We start from the raw sequence: 10,863 nt of genomic DNA, 5'->3' as shown, positions 1-10,863 counted from the left end.
ATAATGCAAAGGTTTCATGATATAGAGTATGTTAGTTTTCAACTTTGCTATCTTATGGACGATGCAAACATGGTGTTTTGTTCGACTTAGGAGTTCCTTCCAACAAACATTTCCATGAAGTACAAACCTGTAGAAAACTATGATCATGCCCTTATCATCCTCCCTCTCTTGGCGAAAAGTCATCCTCGAATTCAGTTGGTCTACAAAATTATAGTGCAAGGACAATACAAAATAAATAGGGAAAGGAAAAGATGAATAATCATGTGTAACATTCAATTTTAGTGGATCTTTTATAGTTTCTTCCACATTGACAAAATCATATTGTTGGATGGATGATGTAACAAACAATTTTTCCCTAATATTATCACGCCATTGCTTCGAAAACTCATAAGTGCATACCTCTCGATTCATCAAATTGGACAATCTATTTTCTTTTATCTCACTGAGTATTTCCAATCTTTGGTGAAAATCAATCCACAAACATGCACCTTGTGTATTGGTGTTCTACGTGACCACAATTGTTCGTGGATCTCGTCCTCCCATGGTTGTAAGAGAGCTTATAGGTATGTCTATTGCACCTGCACATATTGCAAAGAATGAGAACTTTGTGGAAGGTTAGTTATTGAATGTTCCTCTCTCTTTTCACTTGGTGGGCTACTAATTTTCCATGGTGGTGGATCACTCATCTCGCTATTCTCTTGTTGAAAATCTCTAACTCGCATTTAGTGGAATCACATAACTCACTTGTCCTCTCACTGCCATTGTGTGGTATATTGGGTAGTGGATCACTTATCCCTATAATGTGGTGTGGAATGATCTCAATCTCACATTCTGTGGACTCACACAACTCATTAATCCCCTCACCCTGAATGTGGGGTATATCTAGGTGGAGATATCTCATTTCTCTAATCTCATGATGAACAATCCGATCCTCACATTTTTTGGACTCACTCACCTCACTTTTCTTATCACTCTCAATATATAGAATTGTGGAAAGTGGACACTCTTCCTCACTTTTGGTGGAGTCAGTTAGCTTGCTTTTCATACCACTCTCAAGTTGTGGCATTTTGGACTGTGGACTCTCTTCTTCACATGGAATTTGTGGCACATGTTTCTTGGATGTTGGGACAATAGTGGTGGTCAAGATGAAAACATTAGGAATGAGCTTCTCATGTAAACATGTGATGTGAATGACCAGAGTTGGTTTATCACCCACGGTCATGTTTTGCAGTGGGTCGTAGGTGTGCCGACGGGTGCCATAATTTTGTCGTCGGGCATGACATCCTTGTTGTGAATCATGAGCAGCAGCGACATGCCTAGGGGCAGTAGTAGCTTGCCCTCGAGCATGCCATCCTGAGCATTTCAGGAGCAGCAGCGACACAGCCACTGGCAGCAATAACACCATGCCCTCCTTCTTGCACTTCTTGAGTAGTAGTGACATGCCCACGAACAACAACAACATGCCCTCGACCATACCTTCTTTCCTGCACTTCATGAGAAATAGGGTATTCCTGGTGTCAAACCCCATCGCCACTTGCTTGAAGACGCTTGTTAAGCCTCCTTTAAAATTCTTGCACCATGTTTCGTAATTTCTGAAACTCAGCACGTGTGACCGGGGCATCTTCTTCCCCTTGATTTTCTTCTTGAACACTTGATCCGGATCTTGCCATGTTAGTGGGGCTAAAATTCGATAAGGATAATTTTCTGGAATCACAGAACCTCACCTCTTACTCACCAAAGTTCTTATAAGTTCACATCCCATTGTGCTTCTCCGAGATGTGTTCAAGCGATTGTCGTTGTATGAAAATGATGCAACACAAATCAGAATTCTCGCTAGTCATTTCTCTACTAGTACATTATCGTTTGGTAATACGACTACCGCATTGTAGCGGCTCGGTTGAAATAATGTGGCGATTAAGAAAACACTCTAGCAGCATGGGTACTATAGTACATGACTTCTTACGAACATAAAAAGAACGAGTACTTTTAAATCGTCAAGAATTGCGAAAAACTCAGGGATTTTCGAAATTGGGATAACTTTTTGAAAACATATTTTGTTTGTTGAAAATCTAAACATTTTATTAAATTTTGAACAAGTTTTTAAAGGCGAGTTTTAAAATATCCCATTAAAAACTTGAACATTTTATGAATTTACGAAGAACTTTTAAAACAGGAATTCTTTTAAAAAATTAGACAAATATTTTAAAAATTGCGAACATCTTTAGAAATTCTGGTTTTTTATTTTGAGACGAGAACATTTTCTATGAGATATGAACATTGTATGAATTTGTGAACATTTGACCGGCCCACTATCCATGGCTCTCCTGCTAACATAATACTGTTTTTTTTCGTATTTTATTCACATTTTTGTTTTGTTCCTTTGCTTTATTTTTTTACATTGCTAATATTTCTAATATTCAAAATATTTAGATTATAAAAATATTTTACATATAATTGAATAGAAAATGTGAATTTTGCATTTGAAAATGTTAAAATTATAAAGAAAAATCTTCTTGAGATATGCAAAAATAGTATAACGTGAATGAAGAAGTAGGAAATGTCAATAATGTGTAGAGAAATTATTTGTAAAAAATAAGAAAAATGTTCTTATTTCCACAAAAATGATCCATACATTAAAAAATGTAGTTTTTATTTTGAAAAATGTTCACAAATTTCAAAAATTATATTCAGCAAATTATCAAAATAATTAGTACAATGTAGAAAAAAGTTTGCATAGTTGAGATAAAATTGTTACAATATGTATTACCTAGAAATTAACATGTATTTAAAAATGTTAAAAACATTTTTTTGTAAAATAATAACAATATAGTCTATCCCTATATATAAAAAGTGAGGCAACCTTATGATCGTTTGATAAATAAATTACATTTAGAATACAAATAATTACGTTTATATTGATTCACAATGTAGAATTTAACATAAAATAAAAAATATAGGTCATATGACCAGAAACATTACATTTTATGTATATATTTTCACTATGGTTTTGTGTTTGTGATTTTACGTGACATAAAATATTTTTAATGGATGTTATGTATTTTATATGGTCTTTTTTTATGTATAAAATAAGATAAAATTTAAGGAACATAAAATTATGATGCATTTATGTCAAAATAAACGGAGGTGAAGAATAATTAATCCTTACGCAGGGTAACGAATAGTCGATCCCCTAGAAAGTCTATTCATCACATATGGTGCAGAATAAGGTATTCTTCACCCGAGGTAATCTTACAATTATTTTATAAATAAATTACATTTGTAATATAAATAGTTACGTTTATATTTATTTACTACGCAAAATTGAACATAATAAAACAAAAATATAGGTCATACGACCAGAAAAATTACATTTTATATCTATTTTACACTATGGTTTTCTGTTTGTAATTTTACGTGACATAAAATATTTTCTACGATAATTATGTATTTTATTATGGTATCCTTTTACGTGACATAAAATATTTTTTGGTGATTTATGTTAAAATAAAGGGGTCAAGAATAAAGGGGGTGCAGAATAGTTATTATTCACGCATGGTAACGAATAGTCGATCCCTTAGAAAGTCTATTCATCACCCTAGGTGCAGAATAAGGTACTTGTCACTCGAGGTAATCTTATAAATAAATAAGCTATATTCGGAATACAAATAATTGTTTCACTACGTAAAATTGAAAATAAAATAAATAAAATATAGGTCATACGACCAGAAAAGTTACATTTTATATCTATTTTACACTATGATTTTGTGTTTGTAATTTTACGTGACATAAAACTTTTTTATGGTGATTCTGTATTTCACTATGGTCTCTTTTTACGTGAATAAAATATTTTTATGGTGATTGATGTTAAAATAAAGGAGGGTGAAGAATAAGGGGGGTGAAGAATAGGTATTCTTCAGCCATGGTGACGAATGGTCGATCCCTTAGAAAGTCTATTTGTCACCCAATGTGTAGAATAAGGTATTTTTCACTTGAGGTAATCTTACAAACATTTTATAAATAAGCTATATTTGGATTACAAATAATTACGTTTATAATTTTACATGGCATAAAATATGTTTTGCGGTGATTATGTATTTTATTATGGTATTTTTTACATATAAAATAAGATAAAATTTACGAAACATAAAATTATGATGCATTGATGTTAAAATGAAGGTTAGTGTAGAATAATTATCCCTTACCCAAGGTGATGAATAATCAATCCGAGGGTGCAGAATCAGGTATTCTTCACCCGAGATAATCTGACGATCATTTCATAAATAAATTACATTTGGAATACAAATAATTATTTTTATATTGATTCACTATTTAAAATTTAACATAAAAACAAAAATATAGGTCATACTACCAAAAAAATACATTTTATATCTATTTTACACTATGATTTTGTGTTTGTAATTTTACGTGACATAAAATATTTTAACGGTGATTATGTATTTTATTATGATCTCTTTTTACGTATGAGATTTTTTTATTGTGGTCTCTTTTTACGTACAAATAAGACAAAATAGTCGATCACGGTGAATAAAGCGGGTGAAGAATAACCATTCCTCGTCCAACATGATGAATAGTCGATCTGTATTTTTATATCCCGTATTTTTTCATACTTGACATCTAAAAGGAGAACATAATAAAATATTAAAGTGCAGTAAAAAATATTTTACACTATGTAAAGTTACAAACGTAAAAAGATAGTGTATAATGTACATACAATATTTTTTTCTGGCCTTATGATGTACATTTTTGTATTCTTATGCCAAGCGTTACATAATGAATGAATGTGTGTGTAGATATTTGTATACAAAACAAAATATATTTTGTGAAATAATCGTAAGATTATCTCTGATGAAAAATAACTCATTATGCATGCTGGGTAATAAATAGTACTCCATCCGTCCTAAAATTATTGTCTTAGGTTTATCTAGATATGAATGTATCTGAAATGGATGTATCTAAATACTAAACCTGACTAGATACATTTATATATAGACAAATTTAAGACATGGATTTTGGTATGGAGAGAGTATATAGTAATACTAGATTGCATTTCCATCATTAGATTGCATTTAAATGCATGTTGTTGTAATGGTATATTTGTTAACGGGTTATGCCATTGAAAAGTGCTTCTCAAAATAACTATGTCATAATTATTAATTGAATGCCATAAATATCACCCCATGCATCATGCATGGTAAGACTCCTTTGTGGGAAATAAAAAAGAAGCATGCATGACAACGTTCCAAGTTGATATACATAATAGGAAAGGGAAATCAGGAATTAATACATCATTATTAATTGTTTCATATTTTTTTCCTTCTTTAGGTAAATGATACACATTAAAAATAGAACAAAAAACTATGGAATTAGGACTTAGGTGGGTATGCACATTTCGTATGTTGCTTAAATCACCAACACGTATACATGGAGATTTTGAGTATGTCTATACTTTTATAGGTCCAATACCCCGAGTATCATGTATATTTTGATTAGGTATTACACCCACACATAAATATACCCAACAACTACATACCTGAAATTCCCGCAAAAAAAACTACATACCTGAAATATTTATGGATATGCGAAATTAAAAGTACTCAATATATTTGTAGGTATGTGCATGATCATTGTTTTCTCCACAACTACATACCTCAATGTGAAATGTATGAGTACATACCCTCAAAAATATGTAGGTATAATGCCTATTTATTTTAGAAGTACATAGCTACAAATAATTGGGTATGAAATCTAGTTGTTTTACAAATATATATCCGCACAAATATGTTGGCACGATACCTAATATTTTTTTGGTATATAGTCGCCAATACGTGACCTAATACTTATGCATGGAAATGTATAAGAGATATAAAGTAATAAAAGGATGGCATTGAATTAGATAATTTAAATTATGTCATGCTATTTCATACATGGAAAGTGTTGCATGCAAATAAAAGGATACAAATCAAAGATGTACTAATGGGTTGGACCCGATCAAGTAGCCCTAAACATATACATATATCATGGCTTCGATGGCGGCAACGGCGATGTTGAATAAAGAAGCTATGTATTCTTTCCCTATGAGGCGATCGTCTCTGTGGTCAGTGATGGATTTGGGAATCATTCTGTTCAAGCGGGGGTATTGTGGCGGCGATGGCATTCTTGTGGTGGACTTGTGTCCTTGGGCTCCGCCGTTGTGATGACGTGAGCTCCAACATCGACGCGGAGCTTGGGAGGTAGTTCAGGAGTGCATGTAGATTGTGGTCTACATCGAAGACATGTGGAAGATGGAACCTGTATTGGGTTTGTGGTTGATGGATGACAGGTATTGTTTCCTCCTTAGGCGTCTTAGTCACGGTGGGGTGCCAGATGTGGAGTTCGATCGCATGTCTGGGGTGTTGTCCTGGTCTGATTCGTTCAACGGTAATGACTTCATCTTTGGTGAGCTACCTTGAAGATCCGTAAACCCGCATATCAGCAATGGAGACGCGTCGAGCTCGGGTGAGGAGGTGATTCGTCATTTTTTCTCTCGTGGTTGCTACGGTGGTGCGAGAGAAAGGTGACGGACGTTGGTGTCAAGTTGAGCGGTGTTCTGCTATCTTTTCAATTTTGTAATGTCGATCTTTACGTGACTTATAATTTAACCTTTATGATATGATTGAGACACGTACTATCATAAAAAAGAAACATATTAGTAATGTATTTTAAAGTTTAACATGCATAATTCTATTTTCTTTGTGTATAAAAAATGCACAGTGGGCATAAAAAATGTTGACATGTCTTAGGAAAGGAGAAATAAAAAATGGAAAATAAAACAAAGAACGCAGAGAAAATCGGTGAAATTAGGCGAAAGAAACAAAGAAAACTAAAGGAAAATCGAAAAAGCCTAAAGAAAAATAAAAGGTAAATACGAAGAAAATCCGGAGATATAATTAAAAAACACCATAAAAGAAACAAATAAATTGTAAGAAAAAATGTTAAATATGTATGAAAAAATGTTAATTTCGCATTTTAAAATTTGAAACATGTATAAAAAATGATTTAAAACTATGTGGAAATTGTACAACATGAATACAAAAAGTAAAAAATATTAATCAGTTCTACGGAAAATGTTTATAGATTAGAGAAAATGCTCACACGATTCAAAAAGAGGATTCATATACATAGAAAATACTTTAGTTGAAAAAGGTTCACTAGCTTCACACTATAGTTCCGTGACTTTATAAAAATAGTTCGCATAGTTCATAAAAAAAATTATCTTTAGAAATTGTTCCAATTTGTATTTAGGAAAATAATGTATATTCAAATAATGTTAAAAGCATGTTTTGTAAAAATGTTAAAATTTTGTATGGAAACGTGAAACATTTATAAAAGTATGTTCATATTTATAAGAAAAAATTACAGCGTGTATGAAAGAGAGTTGACATCAAAACATATATTAAAAAATGTTAGTCATGTATTTTCAAATGTAAACATGTGAAACAATGTTTCTAATGTATAATACAAACTGCACAGTGCGCAAAAAGGTATATATGTTTTTAAAAATGGAAGCATACCAACCTGTACTTGGATGGTTAGAGTCACAGTGGTATCCCATCCCATCAGGGTTCAAGTTCTGGTATTCGCATGAATTTGTTTAAGGACTTCCGGCGATACGCTTTCAATGAAAGGAGACGTTCCTGTCGGCGACGAGACGTCTACGATGACTTCGTAAATCTCAAGATGATATACCGGTTCGGTCTTTCGAAGGTGCTCATAGGGATAGTGTGTGCGTGCGTGCGTTCAAAGAAAATATGTAAAAAAATGGAAAAAATGAAAAATAAGGGGAAAAATGAAGCAAAACAAAGAAACTTGGTGAAAATCGCACAAAAATTGTGCCCACAACAGCGCACAAAAATGTGTCGGCCTGGCAGGCAAGCCGTGTTATATATCAGTACTGGCGGTACATTGCAACTGCAGTTTCAACGATACTTTGACGTAAGGAGCGTCGTATAGGTTCTCCGTGCTCCCCGGCCGGCCACGCACAAGCAGCAGTAACAGATGGGAAACACCAAACGACGCCGCTGTCCTCGCATTTGCCCTGAAAACAACGGCTGCCAACAAGCAGCTCACAGGATACGAACGCGCGCTCTCTCATTCGTCGACAACAATGGCGGGCTCATCGTGCCATCCAAGAAAACAACGGGCGCAAGGCAACAGGCAGCTCACAGAATACGCTTTCCGTCCGCCGAGGTCGATCGGCTCTCCCCACTCTCCGGCCCGTGGCATCTCCGGTCGCCTGGCCGAGGGCGCGCCGCGGATCGCCGTCAAGCACCACCACGCGCGCACGCCCCGCCTTTTTAGCTACCCCTACCCACGCGCGATGCTTGTTCGCCGCCGCACCGAGGGCCGACCGACGGCGACGCGCGATTCCGGCGTCGCCCAATCGGCCCCGCGCCGCGCGCCTTTCGTCGCCATCGCCCCGCGTACGTGCGTGCGACAATCATTGCGCGCGGCTTTTCCCCCGCGTACCGATCGATCGACCTCCGGTTTACATCACCCCCACCGCCGACCGGCCACCCCACTCCGGCGCCGCGTCGAGCAGCCCGGCCACCGATCGTCGACGTCGAGCCGTCCGTGCGTGCGTCCTCGCTCGATCCACGACCGGTGGAGCACGTCGACCGTGAAATGAATGATTCGCGCCACCATGGCGTATCTATGTTGCACGTGCCCATCCGTCGATCGTTTCGATCTAGAGCTGGCCGGCCGACTGGCTGCCAATGCTAGCTACGAGTAGATGCCTAGCTCGATCTGTGCCCGGGTAGCTAGCTTTTCTCCGGTCGACGGAAGACATCGACGTCGCGCTAGCTACCTCGTGCACCGGCCATGGATCTGATAAGATGCATGCTACGACACGCGCGTACGCACAGTGACGGCAGAAAATCTCCACGAATCGAAACCACGGGCGACGGGGTAACAGTTTGTCCGGGACCTTGCCCATGCGCGTCAGTACGTAGTATATGCCGGGAGGCCCCACGGCTGGTTAACCAACACACACACTCACTGACTCACTAACTAACTAAACTGTGCTTGATTTGCTTGGGGCGAGAGACACGCGACCGACACGACGAGCTCCGGTCCATCAACCAATGTCGACACACTCCCTTCCCTCCCTGGAACACCGTGACACCTGCCCGGCGGTGCTGATGAAGGTGCGTTGTACCACTCGATCAGCAGCCCCTCCATCATGGATACGGCGACGTCGGCCTCAACTCGGGTCCTCGTCGTGTTCCTGGTTTATTAATGCTCTAGATGTTCCTTGCTCAACGGGTGCCTTTCGGTTTCTTTATACGTACTTGTGTCGTGCACCGTCTTCTGGTCGGGCGACGACCAAGACGGTATCTGGCCGTGTCGAGAGCTGCCGTGCACGTGTTGCCATGGTGGTGATCGTGTTTTTTTTTTCCTAAAAAGAAGGAATATCATGCAATCATATTATTAAAGGGGTGTTTTGGTTTAAAGGAACTAGACTTTTTTAGTCCGATGAACTAAAAAAAGACCCATCAATATAGTCTTTTTTTAGTCCCTTTAGAAAAAACCCCTTTTATTTGGTTACATAAAAAATAAAAAAGATTTTTTCTAGTCTAGTACCTGTAACCAAACAGGGTCTAAGCCAAAGGTTTAAAAGGTATGCGATTCATTACAAGCTCACAGAGGAGCGAAAGCAAAATGATGTAAAAAGGTGTAACAACCGGAAAAAAACTAGTCAAGATGACTAAACACTTAGCCAATTATCCCAGACTTCTACATCGGTGATGATTGCGGTGATCCAAATTCTTCGTTTTCCTGGTTTTCAACACTGCAACTCTTGGAAGTATGGGACACAAAGAAAGAATACCAAAGTCTTTAGTCAGGAAACCTATACATTATTTTCGTAGTGAGCAGTATTGCTATTGGATGTATGGACAGTAATCTAGTGAATTCTCGAAACATGTCGGCCTATGGCGTGACTTCTTTTGCTCCGAAACTCCTCCTCTCCTTTGGAAACCCTCTTCCTTCGCTGAAACCTTTTCTGAAAATGAAAATTCTAGGTGAGGAATACCCCAACCCCCTAGTGAAAGTTTCAAAAAGGAAAACAATAAAAATTTGTCATGATGAAGTCAAATTTGCTAGTTTCTTGGTGTGGTGGGTGATGGAACAACGATGGGTACAATGTTATTGTGGGGTCTTTCGCCCATGGGTGGTGACAATGATAACGTGTACCATGTTGATGGGAGTCTTCCGCTTGTATCTGTTAAGTTTGTACTCCTTTGTTTTGACTTGGCCACGGGCACGCGATGTTTTTAGCTTTTTGTTAGATAGTGTTTATTGCATGTTTCTTTTTCTCAAACTAATTGGGCAATCGTGTTCTCCTGGTAGTACTTCATTCGTTTTTGTTTACTCTGCATATTATCAAACAAGTTTATAGAAAATAATATAGATTTTCACAACATCAAAACTATATGATGTAAAAATATATTCAATGTTGATTTTAATGGTATTAGTTTCGTATTTTGAATGTTAATAACTTGTTTATATAAACTTTTTAAAACCAGACAGTGAGAAAGCTTCGTACTTCTAATTCTAACACTTGAAAATTATTATCGTATTTCTAACTCTACCTCGCCATTTATCCATGTACTTCGTACTTTCACCAAACTTGGACCAAATCGAAGGCAGTACACCATCCAGCTCCTCTCCGGGAAACCAGCACAATCTAAATCTGAAATATATGAGTAATCTGCGGTTTCTTAGAAGATACATCCTGAGAGGCTAGTGGTCGGATGTCGCTGCATAACAAGATTAGGTATCCGTGGCTACACCGGTAAGAGA

The sequence above is a fragment of the Hordeum vulgare genome, chromosome 5H, assembly GCF_904849725.1.
Source record: "Hordeum vulgare subsp. vulgare chromosome 5H, MorexV3_pseudomolecules_assembly, whole genome shotgun sequence".
NCBI lineage: Eukaryota > Viridiplantae > Streptophyta > Magnoliopsida > Poales > Poaceae > Hordeum > Hordeum vulgare.
Note: the sequence above shows the minus strand (reverse complement) of the source record.